The sequence below is a fragment of the Hyperolius riggenbachi genome, chromosome 8, assembly GCF_040937935.1.
Source record: "Hyperolius riggenbachi isolate aHypRig1 chromosome 8, aHypRig1.pri, whole genome shotgun sequence".
In the NCBI taxonomy this organism is placed as follows: domain Eukaryota; kingdom Metazoa; phylum Chordata; class Amphibia; order Anura; family Hyperoliidae; genus Hyperolius; species Hyperolius riggenbachi.
Genome location: NC_090653.1, coordinates 207,648,176 through 207,668,488, shown reverse-complemented (window position 1 = coordinate 207,668,488; position 20,313 = coordinate 207,648,176). Strand labels below are relative to the sequence as shown.

Below are 20,313 nucleotides of genomic sequence, written 5' to 3'. Positions count from 1 at the left end.
CACTCCCCTCCTGCACAAAGGAATATGGCAGGAGCTGGGAGCACATGGCCCGGGCGAGCAACCCGTTCAGCACCCGGATGCGCCTGTGAGTGGGAGGCAACACCTTGGCCACACCAGGAAAGGACTCGCTGAGCAGGGTCTGGCGGCGTTTGCCTGCGCGGGAGGATGAGGAGGCCACTGTGGAGGGAGCTTATGAGGCAACTGAGGACTGGCTGCCCGGGGGGGGGGGGGGTGGAGGAGTGAGTTGCTGCTGCCGTGCTCCTGCTGCTGGGTGGGATGCTGCTGCTGCTGATTAAATTTGTGCAGTGGCTCTCTGGCTCTGACAACTACCTGCGCCACTTTGCATCAGCTTCTCATACTCACAAAAATCCTCAAAATGCCTGGTCTCTAAGTCGGTCGACAGGCACGAGGTACTCAGCTTGAGGAGATCGCGGTCTCTGCTGAGACTGACCTTGCAACTGTTGCAAATTGAACGGGTCGGGTCCTCTGTGCACTTACTGAAGATCCGCCAGACTGGGGACTTCAACCTGCCCTTTGAGCTTGAGGGCTGGGGTTTTTTGGTGCCCTTGGAGGCTTGTGCCTTTTTTGGTTTGGTTGGAGGTTTGCTGCGGGTGGTGGTAGCGGCTGAAGCAGCAGGCTGTGGCTCCTGCCTTCCACGCCCTTTGCTTGCCGCCTTGCTGCTGCCATGGCTATGCGCCAGAGACACCACCTCCTCCGATGACGAGCTGCCTTCAAGCAAGTGTGCTGGTGGTACTGGTGGTGGCACATAGGGAGGATACAGCATGTCATAATCATCCCAAAACATGTCCTCTGAGCCCGCCTCAACCACATCCAGTAGCTCAAAATGCCCTGCATCACGCCCCTCCTCATCAGCGCCAACAACAAACTGCTCCACCTCCAACTCCTCCTCCTTGCATGATGATGTCCCCATTATCTCCTGCTCAAACTTCTCCACAACATCCCCGTACACGGCTGCAGTCACTGGGGTGAAGACCGAGCTCAGTGAGGGCAGGCTGGTCAATGGGGTCACCGTGACCTCAAGCGGTGGTGGAGGCCTGCTGCGGACCGGAGTGCTGGTGGTGGTGGCACTGGTCTCGCTGGTACTGGAGGCCTGGCTGGAAACGGTGGCTTCCTTCTCCGCCATCATTTCCACCACAGCCTGCGCCTGACTCTCCATAATGGGCCTGGGGCGACGACTCGTCTCAAAGATGGGCGCAAAACGCTGCTGTTGCGCCTCTGCTCCCTCCTCCACAACTCTGCGGTCAGTGGCTGGCGGCGGACCAGTCACAGACCTGCTGCTTCTGGCAGTGGCTGCTGCAATGGTGCTGCCTCTCCTGGTGGTGCCTCGTCTTCTACCTCTGCCAGTCATTTTGCACTTATATACGAATACAGTAAAAAAAAACAAAAAAAACAAATGTGTAGAAAACGGCGGGAAAGGGTGTAAACATTAATTAAGTCTGGTGGTGGTGGTGGTGACTGACTGGTGGTAAGTGTCAACAAAAAATGATTTTTTTTTTTAAGTAATAGTAGAAGTGGTAGTAGTAGTAGTACTACTAATAGTGAGTCTCTACAGTACTATTTCGTGTGACAGTGGGTGACAATTACGGTCGGTCACAAACGGTCAGACGCAATGAATAGGGTGCGCCGGCAAATGACAGTCACAGCAGGTGACAACAAGGGATGCTGGCCTGCGAATGTAACAATTTACTACAAAAAGGTAATAAATCACAAAGTAACAAATGAAAAAAATTAAATGAAGGGTGGGTGGTAGTAGTAGTGGAAGACTACCACCTACCTAGTAGTAGTACGGTTGTACGCGCAGGTAGTAACTATTTAACGCCTGCTGTACTAAACAGTACACAATATAACTAACTGCCAGGCAGTGGGTGACAAATTACAGTCGGTCGGTCACACACGGTCAGACGCAATCAGCAGGGTGGGCCGGCAAATGTCAGTCACACAGCAGGTGACAACAAGGGATGCTGGCCTGTACACAGTCAATCAGTAACTAACTAGTATTAACTAACAGTACTGAAGCTATAAACTAACAGACTACAGCAAACAGCAGCAGTACAATTTAACTAAACTACTATAGTACACAACTAAATAGAATCCCTAACCTACCTAAGCTAGTAGTAGGCTAAGGCTGCCCTAGGCTAGCAGGCCTAGCCTGCACACAGACTAACACTAGCCTAGCACAGTATACAGTACACACTAGCTGACTACAAACAATCAAATTACTATCTATCTATATAAAAGTACAATGAATGTGTTTAGGAAGCAAAACGCTAGGTTTAGCACAGAATACACTTGATCAGACACGCAGCACAGCACTGGAGATGCACTCAGTACCAGCTCAGTCACACAAGTGCGTAGCTCCGCAAAATGGCCGCCGCCTTATATAGAGGAGGGGAGGGCCAGGCTCCCCTCCTCTGATTGGTTGCTAGCGTTGCCAGGGAGCATTGAACTCTGTTTTCTATAAAAATAAAACTGGCGTAGATTTACTTAACAAAAAAAAAAATACAGAACTGTGAATTTAATGGTCTTGTGGCATTGTTACTTTGATCTGATATGACACAAGCAAGAGCTGCACATCTCTATCTGGGCCACTTATAGTTATTTTGGATTTATATAGTCCCGGCATCTTCTCCAGCATTATCCAGCTCCAGAGAAACTTCATAAATCAACTATGTAATTACAAGTGATACCAAAAACTCTACCACCACATCTTCTTTGACCTGCTATAGTAAAATGCTTATAAATAGAGTAGGACTTTAACGTACTGAGGAAAGGCTTAGCAAAATTTTAACAAAGCTATCTTTTCAGAATTACAGCAAAGCTTTCATTATTGGAAAAATAAAGCACTCCCTACTTTTTCTTCAAAATGACAAATGCGCTGTAACCATATAATGAGATGTGGAATAAAATGACAGAATTATGCACAGGAAATGCCTGACCAAACACTGGCTCAACCTCTGCCATTTCATGCAGTGCTGACTGGCACCCTGTCTCATCCAACACAAGCTAAATACAGTGTAGCTGAAATGGAAGAAAAGGGGAAGGCTCAAATCCCCAGTAGCGAAAGAATAAATGGTAGTTAAGAGTTAAAAAAAATCTCCACATTTATACAACGGTGGTGCTGAAAGGGCCACTGGCTAGAGATCTAAAATGTGAAGTCACACTAAGCCCAACACCCAGTTATGCCACATCATGTTTTCTTCAAACTCACTGTTCATAATATAAAAAAAAGAAATGTTCTCTATGTTAATAATGCATCTATGACTTACATTAATATTGTTTAAGAGCTTCTTTACCCAGCCACAAATCCTCTATGGCTAGCATGGCTCTCTAAACATGAGCTGGTGTTTAATTATTTCCATGATCATATTTAACAACGCCTCTATTATGCTAATTATTTTCTGACTAAGCAATTATTCCAGTACCATAAGCATTTTATGACTATTTGAAATATTATAATATCCAACAACTGCTGGTGAACCACACCTTACTAAAGACTTCATGCACAACCCTAACAGGAGACTTAGCCTATGTTCAAGCTGGGGTGATAGCACACAGCACCACTCACTTGCCTACAGAGTTCCTCAAGAGGACACATAAACCTATCACTAGTAGACCAATTCAACCGAGGTGCCAGTATAGGAAAAACGTTGGTTAAAAGCCATTTAAAAAAGGGAGGTAGTGGTGGACTTACCTCCCCAGAAGACTAAATCAGTTTTATCAGCAAAAATCAATTTATTCGTGGCTCCTCCAAATCTGGAGTCACAAATAAATAGATTTTTGCTAATAAAACTAATTGTTTAGTCTTCTGGGAAGGTAAGTCAACCACTACCTCCCTTTTTAAATGGCTTTTAACCAAAGATTTTCCTATACTGGCACCTCGGTTGATTTAGTCTACTAGTGAGTCTGATCCTCCATCTTCAACAAGTCCCTTCAGAGCGGGAAAGTCCCCGCATGCTTAAAGAGGTCCACCATCATCCCTGTCCCCAAAAAGCAAGGCGTCACCGACCTCAACAACTTCAGGCCCGTGGCTCTTACATCAGTCATCATGAAGATTCTTGAAAGGATGGTGCTCCCCCTCCTCAAGCTCACTACTGAGGCCCTGCTGGATCAGCACTAGTTCGCATACAGAGCAAACAGGTCCACCGACGACGCCATCAATATCTGCCTGGAGCTCATCCACGATCATCTGGACAAACCTGGCACGTATGCCAGGATCCTCCTTCTTGACTTCAGCTCAGCATTTAATACCATCAGCCCCATAATACTTCAGGAGAACCTTGCCTCACTCGGGGTCCACCCCACTCTACGCCTGTGGATCACAGACTTCCTCACCAACAGATCCCAGGTCGTAAAGCTAGGCACCATCTCCTCTTAACCTCGGATTACAAATATAGGAGCACCACAAGGGTGCGTCCTGTCGCCGTTCCTGTTCTCCCTGTACACGAATGCTTGCAGATCCACAGCGGACTGCATCAAAGTGATCAAATTCGCTGACGACACCACCATTGTCGGCCTCATCACTAAAAATGATGAGGAAGTGTACCGCCACTAGGTTGAGAGCATATGCCACTGGTGCAGGGAGAACGGGCTGGTCCTAAACACGGCAAAAACGGTTGAGATGGTTGTTGATTTTAGGAAGCATGCCAACGCCCCCCCTCCAATCCGTATCGATGACAAAGAAGTTGAAAGAGATCCCTGTGTCCGACTTCTGGGCACAACCATCTCCAATGACCTGAAGTGGAAGGCAAACACCTCCTCCAGCCAGAGGAAAGCCCAGCAGAGGTTATTCTTTCTCCGTCAACCTAAGAAGTTCGGCATGTCCCCGAAACTTCTGACCAGCTTCTACTCTGCTACAATTGCATCTATCCTCTGCTCCTCCATTCTAGTCTGGTATGCCAGCTCCTCTGCCAGCGACAGACACAAATTACAGAGAGTCATCAGATCAGCAGAGAGAATTATAGGAAAACCGCTACCCGCTCTGGACCTCCTCTACCACTCAAGGCTGAGCTCCAGAGCTTTGAGGATTGTAAATGACCCCTCACACCCAGGCAACCGTTTTTTCAGCCAGCTTCCTTTGGGCCAGAGGTATCGGTCCATCTACACCAGGACCACTAGACACAGAAATAGCTTCTTCCTCTCAGCTGTAAACTCACTAAACTCTCACCACGCACTCCACACCACAACGTGATCATGTTTTTGCCGCCACACATATCCTTCATACACCTGAGTGCTGTGTAAATATGCAAAATTGTAAATTGTAAATTGGAAGTGAAAATTGAGTGTTGTTTGCTTGAATGTTTTCTCTGTATGAAATGTCTGATATAGTGCTGATCCTTTTTGATGTATTCTGTGTACCCTATCCTACCTGCATCCTGTACGTGCCAAGTCCAATTCCGGGCACTACCCAGTCGTGCTTGGCGAAAATAAAGATTCTGATTCTGATTCACCCTTGGTGGAGGGGTGATACCCCATCTTCTTTCCAATCTACAAAGAGCAACTATTACCTGAGTGGGGATCAGGTCAAACGCCACACTTGCTGTTACAATCGTTGCCTGTGTGGTAACCCACCTTTGTGAGTACCTTTCTTGTGTTTACACATACAGTGGTTTGCAAAAGTATTCGGCCCCCTTAAAGGTTTTCCACATTTTGTCATATTATTGCCACAAACATGAATCAATTTGATTGGAATTTCACGTGAAAGACCAACACAAAGTGGTGTACACGTGAGAAGTGGAATGGAAAGCATACATGATTCCATTTTTTTTTTGACAAATACAGTTGTGTTCAAAATTATTCAATCCCCACTGAAATTTAGTGTTTTGGCCAGTTTGACATTGATTTTGATCATTTCAGTCATCTTGTTTACAATTAAATCAAAGAGGCACTTGTAAGTCAGACAAATATAACATAACATTTATAATGAAATAACCACAAATGTCTTTTCTGTGCTCACATCATCAGTTTTATTCAACCCCCAAGTGACATTCATTCTTAGTACTTAGTACAACATCCTTTTCCAGTTAGAGCAGCTTTTAAACGTGAAGCATAGCTTGACACAAGTGTCTTGCAGAGATCTATGGGTATCTTAGCCCATTCTTCATGGGCAAAAGCCTCCAGTTCAGTCACATTCTTAGGCTTGCGCGCTGCAACTGCATTCTTTAAGTCCCACCAGAGGTCCTAAATCAGATTTAAGTCTGTTGACTGCGATGGCCAATCCAAAAAGTTCCAGCCTTTAATCTGCAACCATGCTCTAGTGGACTTGGAGGTATGCTTGGGATCATTGTGCTGTTGAAAGGTCCAACGTCTCCCAAGCCTCAGGTTTGTGACGGACTGCATCACATTTTCATCCAATATCTCCTGGTACTGAAGAGAATTTATGGTACCTTGCACACGCTGAAGCTTCCCTGTACCTGCAGAAGCAAAAACAGCCCCAAAGCATGATTGACCCCCGCCATGCTTCACAGTAGGCAAGATGTTCTTTTCTTCATAGGCCTTGTTCTTCCTCCTCCAAACATAGCGTTGATCCATGGGCCCAAACTGTTCTAATTTTGTTACATCAGTCCACAGAACATTATCCCAAAACTTTTGTGGTTTGTCCACATGATTGTTGGCATACTGCAGTCGACTCTTCTTATTCTTTAGAAACAGCAAGGGGGTGCGTCTGGGAGTTCTGGCATGGAGGCCTTCATTACGCAGTGTGAGCCTTATTGTCTGAGCTGAAACTTCAGTACCCACATCTGACAATTTTTTTTTCAGTTCCTCAGCAGTCACACAGGGACTTTTCTCCACTTTGCGCTTCTTCCTCAGCAGTCACACGGGGACTTTTCTCCACTTTGCGCTTCAGGTAGCGCACAGCAGTCGAAGTCGGCATCTTCTTTCTGCCACGACCAAGTAGCGTTTCAACAGTGCCCTTTGCCTTGAATTTGCGAATTATGCTTCCTATGGTGTCTCTTGGTATGTTTAACATCTTTGCAATCTTCTTATAGCCATTGCCCTTCCTGTGAAGAGATATCACCTCTTCTCTTGTCTTCCTGGACCATTCTCTTCACTTTACCATGTTTGTAAACACACCAGTAGAAGGAGCTGAGTATCACAGTCATTTTAAATCTGCCGAATTGGTGCTCATTATGCTTGATTGCTGCTCGTTAACATCCACAGGTGTTTTCAATACCTGATCAAAAACACTTAAATGAACCTCTGTTCTTAAGAGTGGTAGTCTTTAAGGGGTTGAATAATTGTGTCAATGAAGAAATCACACAAAAAAACATTTAATACTGTATTACAAAAACAATTCATGTAATTTTAGTTGCATTTGGTTCTTTAAAACGTCCTTGTAAGATTTCATTCTGAACACAGTTACAAATGTACACTAAATTCCCTAAAACCCTTTACAGCATTGGGGGCTGAATAATTTTGAACACAACTGTAAATAACTGGAAAGTGAGGTGTGCGTAATTATTCAGCCCCCTTTGGTCTGAGTGCAGTCAGTTGCCCATAGACATTGCCTGATGAGTGCTAATGACTAAATAGAGTGCACCTGTGTGTAATCTAATGTCAGTACAAATACAGCTGCTCTGTGATGGCCTCAGAGGTTGTCTAAGAGAATATTGGGAGCAACAATACCATGAAGTCCAAAGAACACACCAGACAGTCAAGAGGCCCGTGGTGACTCTGGATGAGCTGCAGAGATCTACAGCTCAGGTGGGGGAATCTGTCTATAGGACAACTATTAGTCGTGCACTGTACAAAGTTGGCCTTTATGGAAGAGTGGCAAGAAGAAAGCCATTGTTCACAGAAAAGCATAAGAAGGCCCGTTTGCAGTTTGCCACAAGCCATGTGGGGGACACAGCAAACATGTGGAAGAAGGTGCTCTGGTCAGATAGACCAAAATGGAATTTTTTGGCCATAATGCAAAACGCTATGTGTAGCGGAAAACTAACACTGCACATCACTCTGAACACACCATCCTCACTGCACTTCAGCAAGCAGGGACAGGGAAGCTGGTCAGAGTTGATGGGAAGATGGATGGAGCCAAATACAGGGCAATCTTGGAAGAAAACCTCTTGGAGTCTGCAAAAGACTTGAGGCTGGGGCGGAGGTTCACCTTACGGCAGGACAAAGACCCTAAACATAAAGCCAGGGCAACAATGGAATGGTTTAAAACAAAACATATCCATGTGTTTGACTGGCCCAGTCAAAGTCCAGATCTAAATCCAATCGAGAATATGTGGCAAGATCTGAAAACTTCTGTTCACAAACGCTGTCCATCTAATCTGACTAAGCTGGAGCTGTTTTGCAAAGAAGAATGGGCAAGGATTTCAGTCTCTAGATGTACAAAGCTGGTAGAGACATACCCTAAAAGACTGGCAGCTGTAATTGCAGCAAAATGTGGTTCTACAAAGTATTGACTCAGGGGGCTGAAAAATTACGCACACCCCACTTTGCAGTTATTTATTTGTAAAAAATGTTTGGAATCATGTATGATTTTCGTTCCACTTCTCACGTGTACACCACTATGTATTGGTCTTTCACATGGAATACCAATAAAATTGATTCATGTTTGTGGCAGTAATATGACAAAATGTGGAAAACTTCAAGGGGCCGAATACTTTTGCAAACCACTGTATTTTGAATCCTGACTAGGGTCAGTTCCTATTCAGTAAGGAGTTCAAGCAAACACTCCCTAACACTGCAGAGTGGCCTAGAGCGCACCGCAGTGGCTGCAGCTCCTGAGCGCTTTGAGTCAGACAAGAGAAAAGTGCTATACATATGTTCGTATTATTATTATTATATTTCACTTACAAAGCTGTGGAGTCGGAGTCAAGGAGTCGGAGCAATTTTGGGATACCTGGAGTCGGTGTTTCATAAACTGAGGAGTGGAGTCGGATAAATTTTTAACCAAATCCAAAGCCCTGGTAAGTATTAGACGAAGGAGTTGGAATCGAGGAGTCGGAGCCATTTTGGGTACCTGGAGTTGGAGGTTTCATAAATTGAGGAGTCGTAGTTGGAGTCGGATGATGTACTTTGTACTGACTCTACAGCCCTGGTTCACTTGTAATAACATACTATGCTATTGCAAGCTCTCAATTTCTCCCTAACAGCTCAGTTTCAATACAACAAGATCTTTCCAGGTTGCCATGTCTGGTACTGAGGAATAGTGTTGGGCGAACAGTGTTCGCCACTGTTCGGGTTCTGCAGAACATCACCCTGTTCGGGTGATGTTCGAGTTCGGCCGAACACCTGATGGTGTTCGGCCAAACCGTTCGGGTTCGCCCGAACTACTAAATGCCCGGCCGAACAGGGCCCCTGTTCGGCCGAATACCGCCCCCCTATGGGGTCGCAGGCATAAGGGGGGAGCATGCCCCGATCGCGGGGGGGGGGGGGGCGGAAATTCCCCCCACCCCCTCCGCTAGCGCTCCCCCCTCTGCCCGCTTCCCCATAAAAAAGTTGGCGTAAAGTTAAATATTACCGGTGGTGGCTGCTGCAGTGGCTGGCTGGCAGTGGTGTGAATGAGGAGGAGGAGTCCGAGTATGACGCGTTGAGGCCAGGCAGCGGGCGGTTCAGCGGTAGTACCATTGTGGTACTTCCGCCCTTTCTCTGACCTCACGTCCTCTTCGTGATGACGCATACGAGGGTACGCGTCACGCGTACCATCGTATGCGTCATCACGTAGAGGACGTGAGGTCAGAGAAAGGGCGGAAGTACCACAAGGGTACTACCGCTGAATCGCCCGCTGCCTGGCCTCAACGCGTCATACTCGGACTCCTCCTCCTAGTCCTCACTCACACCACTGCCAGCCAGCCACTGCAGCAGCCACCACCGGTAATATTTAACTTTACGCCAACTTTTTTATGGGGAAGCGGGCAGAGGGGGGAGCGCTAGCGGAGGGGGTGGGGGGAATTTCCGACCCCCCCCCCCGCGATCGGGGCATGCTCCCCCCTTATGCCTGCGACCCCATAGGGGGGCCGTATTGCGGCATGTTCGGGTCCCCATTGACTTGCATTGAGTTCGGGGTTCGGGCCGAACATGCCGAACATCTGGCCCATGTTCGGCCTGTTCGGCCCGAACCCGAACATCCAGGTGTTCGCCCATCACTACTGAGGAATGCCTAAAAACCATGGGAGGGAGGGGGCTGAGTCGCACTGTCCCAGACATAGAGGCTAGTAACATACAGAGAAAGACCCAGTACGCATGTATGTCCCCAGTTCTCTCTATACTAAAAGCTCAATGCTTGTAGGCAATTGTTTGTAAAATTCTCCACTCCTTCCCAACCTCAAAGCATCATGGACACTGCTAGTGGGCACAGGATCTGTTCAGCCAGCCTCCTGTTGTGAGGATATCCAGTATTGAAGAGAATGGGTTTATGGTAAATGGGTATGCTTCTACAGTATCCAAGCAATTAGATAAACATGATTTCCAATTGCTACTAAAGGGTCCCATACACTGGTCGATTTCAGCCATCAATCGATCGATTCTATGGAATAAATTGATCGATCGGAAAATGATTTTTTAAAATCTATAGATCAGATGATTTGAGGCAGATTTCGATCGATTTGATCTGACAGGATGGAAGATTCAGGTCGATCTGCTGCCAATTGATGGCCCATAGAGTTGCATTGGATCTAATGGTCCAATAATACATTTAGATAGATTTCCAATAGATTTAATTCTAAATCTATTGGAAATCTGTTCCTAGTGTGTGGCACACATCAGATAGATTCCTGTCAGATTGAATTGACAGGCATCTGACAAATCTATCTGATGGCCGAATCTGCTGCAAATCTATAAGTGTATGGCCACCTTTAGGCCTTGTGCCAGATCTCTTATCCATTGGCATACATAAAAAAGTAGCAAGACAAATTACAACAAAAATTTTAATTATTGCTCATTGCAATACAATTTTATTACATCGTTATGGCAATTTAAGTCTTTTGGGTTCTTCTTCCAGGACCTACATTTTTTTTGTCAACTTAACTGAGTCTTCTTTCAGTTTTCTTGAATAACCTTGTTGTTTTGGTTGAAGATAATGTATTTAAACTGTAATGGTGATACATCAATGAAGTCACGGACAAGATAACAAAATGATTTAAATCTAGCCAATGAACAAAGATGGTGGGGTACTAGAATAAGAACCTTGAATACTTCAACATTTAAAAAGAAATAAAATATTACAACTTTTACAATACAATACAAACACAATGCAGTACACATGACCGCTTAATAAAGGTTTTAAGTTAGTCCTTAAAGGGAACCTGAAGTGCTCATTGCAAGTCTCTGATTTGCTAGTCATGATCATGTGCTAAAGCAGGATGTGATCCCTGGAAATCAGAGCTTTGCAAGTGATCAGCTGATCAAACAAATCACATGCTTCTCCATGAGTTCTCCTCTACATGACTATCACCAGTTGCAAGATGTTAGAACAGGAAGTGGGCACTACCCTGCCCCCACTACCTACTCATTCCTGGTATTTGTATATTACTTATACAGAGGGCCGGGCCAAGGCATAGGCTGGAGAGGCTCCAGCCTCAGGGCGCAGTGTAGGAGGGGGCGCACAATTCATTCAGTTGGCATTCCTAATTGTGTATGAAGCAGAAAGCAATAAGAAAAGGGGATACATAGCAGTGACTGCAAGCCAGATAACTAGATATTAAGGTGTTGGGGAGGTTGTGGGCCCTGTGGCCCTCTTAGTCTAATAGCAATCAGTGTGTGACGACTGGAGTGGAAGGGATGGAGGGGCGCACATTGGTGTCTCAGCCTTGGGTGCTGGAGGACCTTGTCCCTGCTCTGCTTGTACATGTCAATTGTTGAATTTAATTTACAATTAAAAGTATGTATGCGACTGTACCTGCACAATAAACACTGCCACGCACGCAGTGCCGGCCTGTGTTCTTCTATCTCACACCAGAAAACATGGTGTTCTGTTTTCAGTACGGAAAATAGTAGAACTATTGCATGCGATCCCCAGGGGCATTGCTAGCCCCAAAGATCAGTGGCACGTGCCTCAGATCTATTGTGGGGTGTCCCGGATGTCCCCTGGGCAGAGTCAGCTGTGGTGCCTCAATGAAGGTTATATGCTAGGAGCTGTGGTGCATCAATCAGGGCTATGCTGAGTGCTGTGGTGCCTCTCTGTGGGCATACTGTGTGCTGTGGTGCCATGCTGGGCGCTGTGATGCCTTTGTGGGGGCATGCAGGGAGCGGTGTTCATCCAACATTTTTCTGGGCGGAGCTACTTAGAACGCTATTAGGTTCATGTAAATATGGCTCCACCCATGACCACACCCACATTCTGGTGCTTGGCCACACCACCCATTTTCCTTCTGGAGTGCCCAAAAGTGCCCCGGATTTCTTAGGATCCTAGCAACGCACCTGGTGATCCCAATGTAAATTGGTGGGGATTCAGAAGCATAAAGCTTCCAGATACTTCCACAGACTCATCAAAATACAAACACAGCCATTTTCCAGTTTTTTCTTTATAAGAATTGAAAAGGTTTTGGTTGTGCAGTGTGGAGAACAGGTGTGTGCGCCTAATGATGACTGTGCTGTATCCGCTCACCTGTTCTAAAGCACCATGAACTCTTAGAAAGGAAACAAAGTATCACAATTATTATAATTACTTAGTATTTTTACAGTGCCAACATCTTCCGCAGCACTTTAGTCTTGTCACTAAGTTCACGATGCATGCGTTCCCGTCCACGTTTCGGGAATGTGTGCAGGAGGCAGACACACACGGCATCAGACACTGCATAGAGGGCACTGTCTGATGTTCACACTGCATGTGTTCCAGACCAGTGCGATCTGGGAACGCATGCTGCACGCATTTTACACTTCAGTGAATGGGATCAGCCATGCAACGCATACAAACGTGGATGGCGTGCGTTCGTATGCGTTGCTTTCCGAACGCACGGCCGCGTTTGCTAATGTGAACGTGGTCTTACTGTCCCTTAAGGAGACTCACACGCTAATCCTACCATAGTTATATGTCCATACAGTCTAGGGCCAATTTTAGGGGGAAGCTAATTTACCCATCTGTATGTTTTTGAGATTTGGGAGGAAATCGTGGTGTCCGGAGTAAACACACGCAGACATTGAAGGAACATACAAAATCCTTGCAGATGTTGCCATGGCTAGGATTTGAACCTGGGGCCCAGCGCTGCACCGTGCTACCACAAGAGGACAAGACAAAAAGTCTCACAAAGCAACTCACTTTTCCAAACAAACCAGAATAAATTTGTATTCTAAGTACAATTTGCTCAGACTGTGATCTGGTTGCAAGAATAATCATTTAAAGGTCACCATTAACGAACCATCTCTGCTTGACTGTTAACTCTGCAAGTCCCTTTGACAGATCACATGACTAATGCCCCTACACTGGTTAGAGACCAGCTGCTGGTGGGGGGCTGAAGGTATGTTTTCAGAAGCAAAGGTCTAACAGCACTTCATTTTTAAATTTATGTTGACCGTTTTGCTGTTGTTGATGAATATAAATAGAAGTACAAAGCTGCAAGCCCCATTGTCCTTATAAATATGATACAGTGATCAATGCAACTGTAACTATCATAGCCATTTGACTGCTGCACTTCTTTTCCATCACGTCCTGCACTGCTAGGCAAGACTCACCATGCTGGCAATCTGCAACCATTGCTTTACATAGCCATTGCCCCTAAATAGGTTAAGATACTATTCTACAGTAATGATGCCATTGCCCATAGGACCATTATAAATATCATGCTTGGCATTTTCTGAATCAAAGACATTTATGCAACAAGCTGATGATATGTTGTTAGGCCCTCGGACCTATATGGTTTTTTTTTATACAATTTATTAGCAAAGTATATAAAACATACAGCATTACATCAATCTCGATTGGCATACAAACAGGCACATGAAATCGTAAACATGGGCAATCCAACCATAGTTACACATCCTGTACAATTAAATGAAAACAAAAAGCCATGGTAAATGCATACAAGATTGAGAATTGGGTGTCATATGTTATAAAGTACTAACAACATCTGGGCAATAACTACAACTATGTACAATCATAGCACATATATAATCAACTCAATACTATAAGAATCATGCACAATAGCGACATGAAAGGAATCATGGCAATCTACATGATATATGATTACACCAGAGCCCCTGACACAAGACTGCGAAACCGGTCGGGAAGGAGACAGGCGGCACCTTTTATACTGTCTTACTGGTTGTGGACCAGCATACAAGCGCAACATTTTCTCGGGGTTCCATTGCTTGGGCCCCTTATGTAAGTCTTATTGAATTTTATTAATCTTTTATGGCTATATGCTATGTTTGATTAATAAACGGTTACACTTAGTTCTGCCATTTATCTGCATGTTTTGTCGGTCTTGGATCTTCCGGATGGTGTGCCTGAACTAATATAAGGATGGTTGGAAGCTTTGGACTTTGAGTGTTTCTTGGTCCCTCTTACCACTGAATGCGAGACATACAACCTTATAACGTGGGTTGTCAGCAGCTGGTAAGCTCCCTCTAATCCTTTGGGTGACGGTCTACCACTTGGATATAAGAGCTGAATGACCACCTTGGTGAAATACGGTTGATTGTTAAACAGTGGATTCACTTTTCTTGATTCCCCAGGCGCTGATTTTTTGTTTGTAAGAGGTGAGGTTTGCCATTGAGACCACACCTTAGTTAACTTTTGCGGACAGCCTCTGTGCGTATACGCCAACTTAAAGGAAAACTGAAGTGAGAAAAATATGGAGGCTGCCACATTTATTTCCTTTTAAAACAATACCAGTTGCATGGCAGCCCTGCTGATCTCTTTGGCTGTAGTAGTGCATGAATAACACCAGAAACAAGCATGCAGCTAATCTTGTTGGATATCACAAAAATGTCAGAGAACCCTGATTTCCTGCTTGCTTGTTCACGGTCTATGGCTAAAAATATTAGAAGCTGAGAATAAGCAGAATAGCCAGGTAACTGGTATTGCTTAAAAGGAAATAAATATGGCAGCCTCCATATCCCTCTCACTTCAGTTCTTCTTTAACCACTTGAGGACCCACCCTTTACCCCCCCCTTAAGGACCAGCGCTGTTTGTTGGGATCTGTGCTGGGTGTTGGGATCAGATCGCCCCCCTTTTTTCCCCCCTATGGGGATGATGTGCAGGGGGGGTCTGATCGCTCCTGCCTGCAGGCATGTTGCGGGGGGGGCACCTCAAAGCCCCCCTCCGCGGCGACATTCTCCCCTTCCCTCTCCTGTCTCCTCTGGGAATCGGGGCTGCACTGGACGCTATCCGTCCCGTGCAGCCAGTGACAGGACGTCCCCTGTCACATGGCGGCGATCCCCGGCCGCTGATTGGCCGGGGATCGCCGATCTGCCTTACGGCGCTGCTGCGCAGCAGCGCCGTACAATGTAAACAAAGCAGATTATTTCTGCTTGTGTTTACATTTAGCCTGCGAGCCGCCATCGGCGGCCCGCAGGCTATTCACGGAGCCCCCCGCCGTGAATTGACAGGAAGCAGCCGCTCGCGCGAGTGGCTGCTTCCTGATTAATCAGCCTGCAGCTGGCGACGCAGTACTGCGTCGCTGGTCCTGAAGCTGCCACTTTGCCGACGCACGGTATAAGCGTGCGGTCGGCAAGTGGTTAATAAGCAGCAAACCAACAATAACACTTCTTACCAGTCATCCAATTGAGGAGATGTTGGGGCTAACCATTTTAATGTAATTGTTCTACCAGCCAAAAATAATGTGATTTTTAATGTTTAGAAACTGTGAAGACTATAACAATGCTAGATGGCATAAAGTATCTGAAGAACAGCACATATGTTAAAACTTGTCTGACCATGTCTCAGCTAACCCCAATTCCATGCACTCTGGTTTCCACCTCCACAATTTAACTATAACAACCCTTACCTATGAGTGATGTATGATAACAGAGGCGCCAAATTTAGAGTTGGCGCTGGGCCCGAGTACTGATACAGCTTCATGTGTCTCCAAATTAATTGCCTGATGCGTTGTTTGCCTGGAGATCTCATAATAAATTATATTGTTTATATATAACGACTCATTGGCTGGTCATCATAAACCTGAGGGTGGTAACCACCAACCCCCCTCCTTTTAAACTGTTTTTAATAATTTTACTCTAAATTTGGCGCCTCTGTTATCATACATCACTCAGATCTAGTCCACCCTGGGTAGAGGGGTGCATCCCCATTTTTCTCCTGTCTACAGAGAGCGACTTCTTAATACCTGAGTGGGGTCAGGTTACAATTCTCCTCACCTGCACTTCCAGTGGTTACCTTAGTGGTAACCCAGACTTGTGAGTATATTACTTGTCGTTAATTTGTCTTCTACAATTTGTTCCGGACGTACTTACCTAAGCTGCCTAGATCTCTTGACTGTAAAACCCTAAGACAATTTCTCTATATTTATACCCCTATCCTCAACCTTTAACAACTTATAAAAGGCTTAAAATGTCTGCTGCTCTTCTCTAGGCATCCAGGCTTAGCTCACTTCTCTTACCTGCTGGCACATATTTTTTGCCTTTTACTTTTTCCAAATTAACTCCTCCATTCATCCGTGTTCACTGTCAACGTATCACAAGGTTCTGATCTTGGACCCCTTCTCTTTCCCATCTACAGTCATGATCTTGGACCAGGGCTGGGCTGAGGCGAGAAATGCTCCAGCCTCAGGGCGCAGTGTAGGAGGGGCGCACTACTCACTCAGCTATCATTTCCCAATTGTGTTTGAAGCAGAGAGAAATAAAAAAAGGGGATACATGGCAGTGACTTCAAGCCAGATAACCAGAGATTAAGGAATTGGGTGCCCTGGGGCACCTCTTAATATAATAGTAATCAGTGTGTGACGGATGGGGTGGGTGGTGTGGGAGCACTTTGGTGTCTCAGCCTTGGGTGCTGGAAGACCTTGTCCCAGCTCTGTCTGGGACAATAATACATTTCTTGATTTATGTATAATTTCTACGCAGATGCACTCACATTCATTTAACACAACTTTGTTAGCAGATTGCTAGACTTCCCTGTGCTGCAGGATGCTTCTCATTCATTCAATTACTATCATCCCTCCTCCCTTCTCCACAGAACACCACAAAGTCTTTAGATCTAGCTGAACAGCGCATATGTACAGCACTCCTAAATCTGCCACCTCAACAATCATGAAGGACAACAGTAATCTAGGCTGCATATGAGACTTCATCTCTCCACCCTATATTTTCCTTTAAAGCGGACCCAAACCAAACTTTTTTTATTTCAAAATATTTAGTTGCACCACTCTGACACATACAAAGATAAATAAACACTCCTTCAAGCCTATGAGCATTTCAGTGCATGCTTTTCACCCTTCTCTTTGCATAACTAGGGTTATACAGGTGGCAGCCATTAGCAATTCCTCCTTTGCAGGACACCTGCTACTCCAGCATTTTGCCGGATTCTGACCCGGCAATATGAAAGGAAGGGAGGGGTTCCTCCAATAAATGTAAAATATTTTATATCTGTCATCATGCAGCTGAAAAAAGGCTGCTATTTATTATTATAATTTAGAAAATATATTTTATTCCTGAAATCTTGTATTTTTAATTTGGGTCCACTTTAATCTATCATGTGGTACCTGCTATTTCGTAATTCATTCTAATTTTATTACTTAAAAATTAACATGCCTAAATGAGAACTTCCTATCTCTTCAGAATCTCTTTCTTCCTTATTGTCTGTAAATACTATAAATGTGGATTACACTTGAACAGCCTTAACACACGAACCCCCCCCCCCCCCCCCATGTCCTTTCCTGGAATTCAATGCTAATAAAATGCTTGGTACGCTCACCATATCCTGTGTTGACTACTGAAACTTGCTCCTGTGCAGCCTACCAATAAACAGACTGACACCTCTTCAATCCTTTCTGAACTCAGTCTTTTGCCTCATATACCTCTTTTCTTACTCCTTTGATGCCTCTCTGACAATCCCTCCACCTGCTGTCAACTACCCAGAGAAACCAGTTTAGTCTCCTAATCAAGTGTTCCATAACTTGACTCCCCCACGCATATTTTACAAATAATTTAAATATACCACTCCATGCACAATCTTTATTCTGCACGAGACAGTCAAATAACTATTGTAGCTTGCGTGCAAATGTAATGCAAATTGTACACAGCTTGGAACTGGGCAAATTAAAATCATTTAAAGTAAAACTGAAGTGACAATCAAAACAAAATGTCAGATACTTACCTATGCTGAGGGGAGGCTCTGGATCTCTAAGTGCCTTCCTGGTCCTCTCTTCGTCTCCTCATTCCAGCACTGTCAGCCCGGTTAAAGTTATTCGATTTACTGGTCAAATATCCCTTTGGGGATCCTTGGGATGCTTCGCGAGCACTGGTGTCCCCAAATGCTTCCAAAGAAAGGCAGCTCCGTACTGCACATGGGTGAGCGCACACTCGTGCATGCACAGTATGGAGCCATCTGTCTTTGGAAGCACTTAAGGACACAAGTGTATCTGCAGCAAATTTTGAAAAGGGGACACCTGTGGAGTGAGGACACGAGAGAGGACCAGGAAGGCTCTTTGCGATCCAGAGGCTTCCCTCAACATAAATCACTGGCGTCACTAGGGAGGGTGCGGGGGCGCGATCCACAACTCACTTGACACTATGAGGGGTGGCAGACTTCTTGCCAATGCTGACAACCTGTCTCGCATCACTGTGGGTACAGGTGGGGATCTCCGGCAACAGCAAAAGTGACTAAACTAAAGAGAAGCGGAAGACGGGCAGCCACTGTGACACAGGACAGGTAATGTATAAAAGAAAATTACAGCACATTTACACATTACATACACACACAGCGGCGAGGTGGAGGATGTGGCGGGCTGAGCTGATTCCCGAGAGATTTGACTGGTGAATCGGCCTGTGGTGTATGGGCAGCTGACAGAGTTCTCTCTGATCAGAATGGATCAGAGAAAGATTTGCCTCTTGGTAAAATCTGGCCATCATCACTAGATATATGGCTACCTTTAAGGTGCTCATACATCTAGTGATGTATGGGCAAATCGACCAAGAGACAGATCTCCCTCTGATTGAATCTGATCAGAAAGAGATCTTTTGGCCACCCATACACCGCGGTGGGGGGGGGGAGGGGGGATGTCTGTGAATAGTCTGCACCAGGTGTCAAATACCCTAAACTACGCCACTGCATAGATGAGTATCTGAGAGAGTATATCTCTTGTCTCTCATCCTCACTTCTGAAGTACATGCTTAAAGAAAACCTGAACTGAAAATTAAAAGTCAAAATAAGCATACACAAGTCATACTTACCTTCCATGTAATCTACTCCATAGTGTCTTTCTCCTGTCCCGCGTCCTGTTTGTTCACTGTGATCAAGGGAATTTTCCGTCCTCCATTTTGAAAATGGCCATTACCCATAACAGCTTTCTGGTCAGCACACAGTTAAACTGTAACATCGCCCACTTGAGCCATAGGGAAACATGGACATTACCTGGTACATCAGTTTTCCTCTCAGCTATAACTGACAACAACTGATATTTTACTGACAGCAACTGATATATTTCAGATCTGATAAAATATTGTCAGAACTGGAAGGGATTATTGTCAGAAGAAAATGGTGAGCTTCTGAGAGGAACTGATGGCAAGGTAACTATGTAATGTTCATTTGAAGTTACCTCATGTGTTTATTTTAACTATTTTTACTCAGTACAGGTTCTCTTTAAGGTGTATAGAAACATAATTTGACTGCAATTTATTCCACCAGCCAGGATCAAACTGCAGGTGACACTATCAATGCTGTAGAGACGCGACAAAAAGAAAGAGCCGAGTGATGCAGATTATCTCTATGGAGGTGGGACAATTGTGCTGCACGCAGTATTCTCCCCAGGCTCCTTTAGTCGGGTGCTCTACCCGGCTAGTTTTGGTGAGCACCCGGCTGTCATCGGCTCCCCTTTTCCTAAGCTATAAGCAGAGTTTCTCACAGAAGCACTGGCCTTGAATTCTCATCTCCCCCAACCCAGCTACTGTTTTATGCCACCTAACTACTATTTTATGCCACTAGGCTGGAAAAAAAAAGTTCTGGGGAGATTACTGGTGCATGATGGTGTGGCTTCCACAAGCAGAGGAGGGGAGCAATGTATTCAGCGCCTGATTGCCACCTAAAGATCTGGTTTGCTGGATCACTAAAGCAACCTTGGGTGACACCTGTATTAACACTAGAGCCTCACTGGGATAGCCCCAACCAGACGCCTCGACCCAGAACACTCTAGTGTGTGGCTAATCACTGATGGCCTGTAGATATCTAAAAGC

General features: G+C 45.3%; 1 protein-coding gene and 1 long non-coding RNA gene across 11 annotated transcripts in view; one reads left to right on the top strand and one right to left on the bottom strand.

Annotated features, from left to right (window-relative positions):
* Positions 1-20,313, bottom strand: part of NR6A1 (nuclear receptor subfamily 6 group A member 1) — a 592,176-nt gene that overhangs the window by 320,647 nt on the left and 251,216 nt on the right. The gene's annotated exons all lie outside the window — the stretch shown is intronic.
* The window catches only part of LOC137527567 (uncharacterized), a 64,144-nt gene continuing 63,396 nt past the window's right edge, over positions 19,566-20,313 (top strand). The window contains exon 1 of the long non-coding RNA XR_011023182.1: positions 19,566-19,650. This is a non-coding gene — a long non-coding RNA (uncharacterized lncRNA). The remainder of the gene's footprint in view (positions 19,651-20,313) is intronic.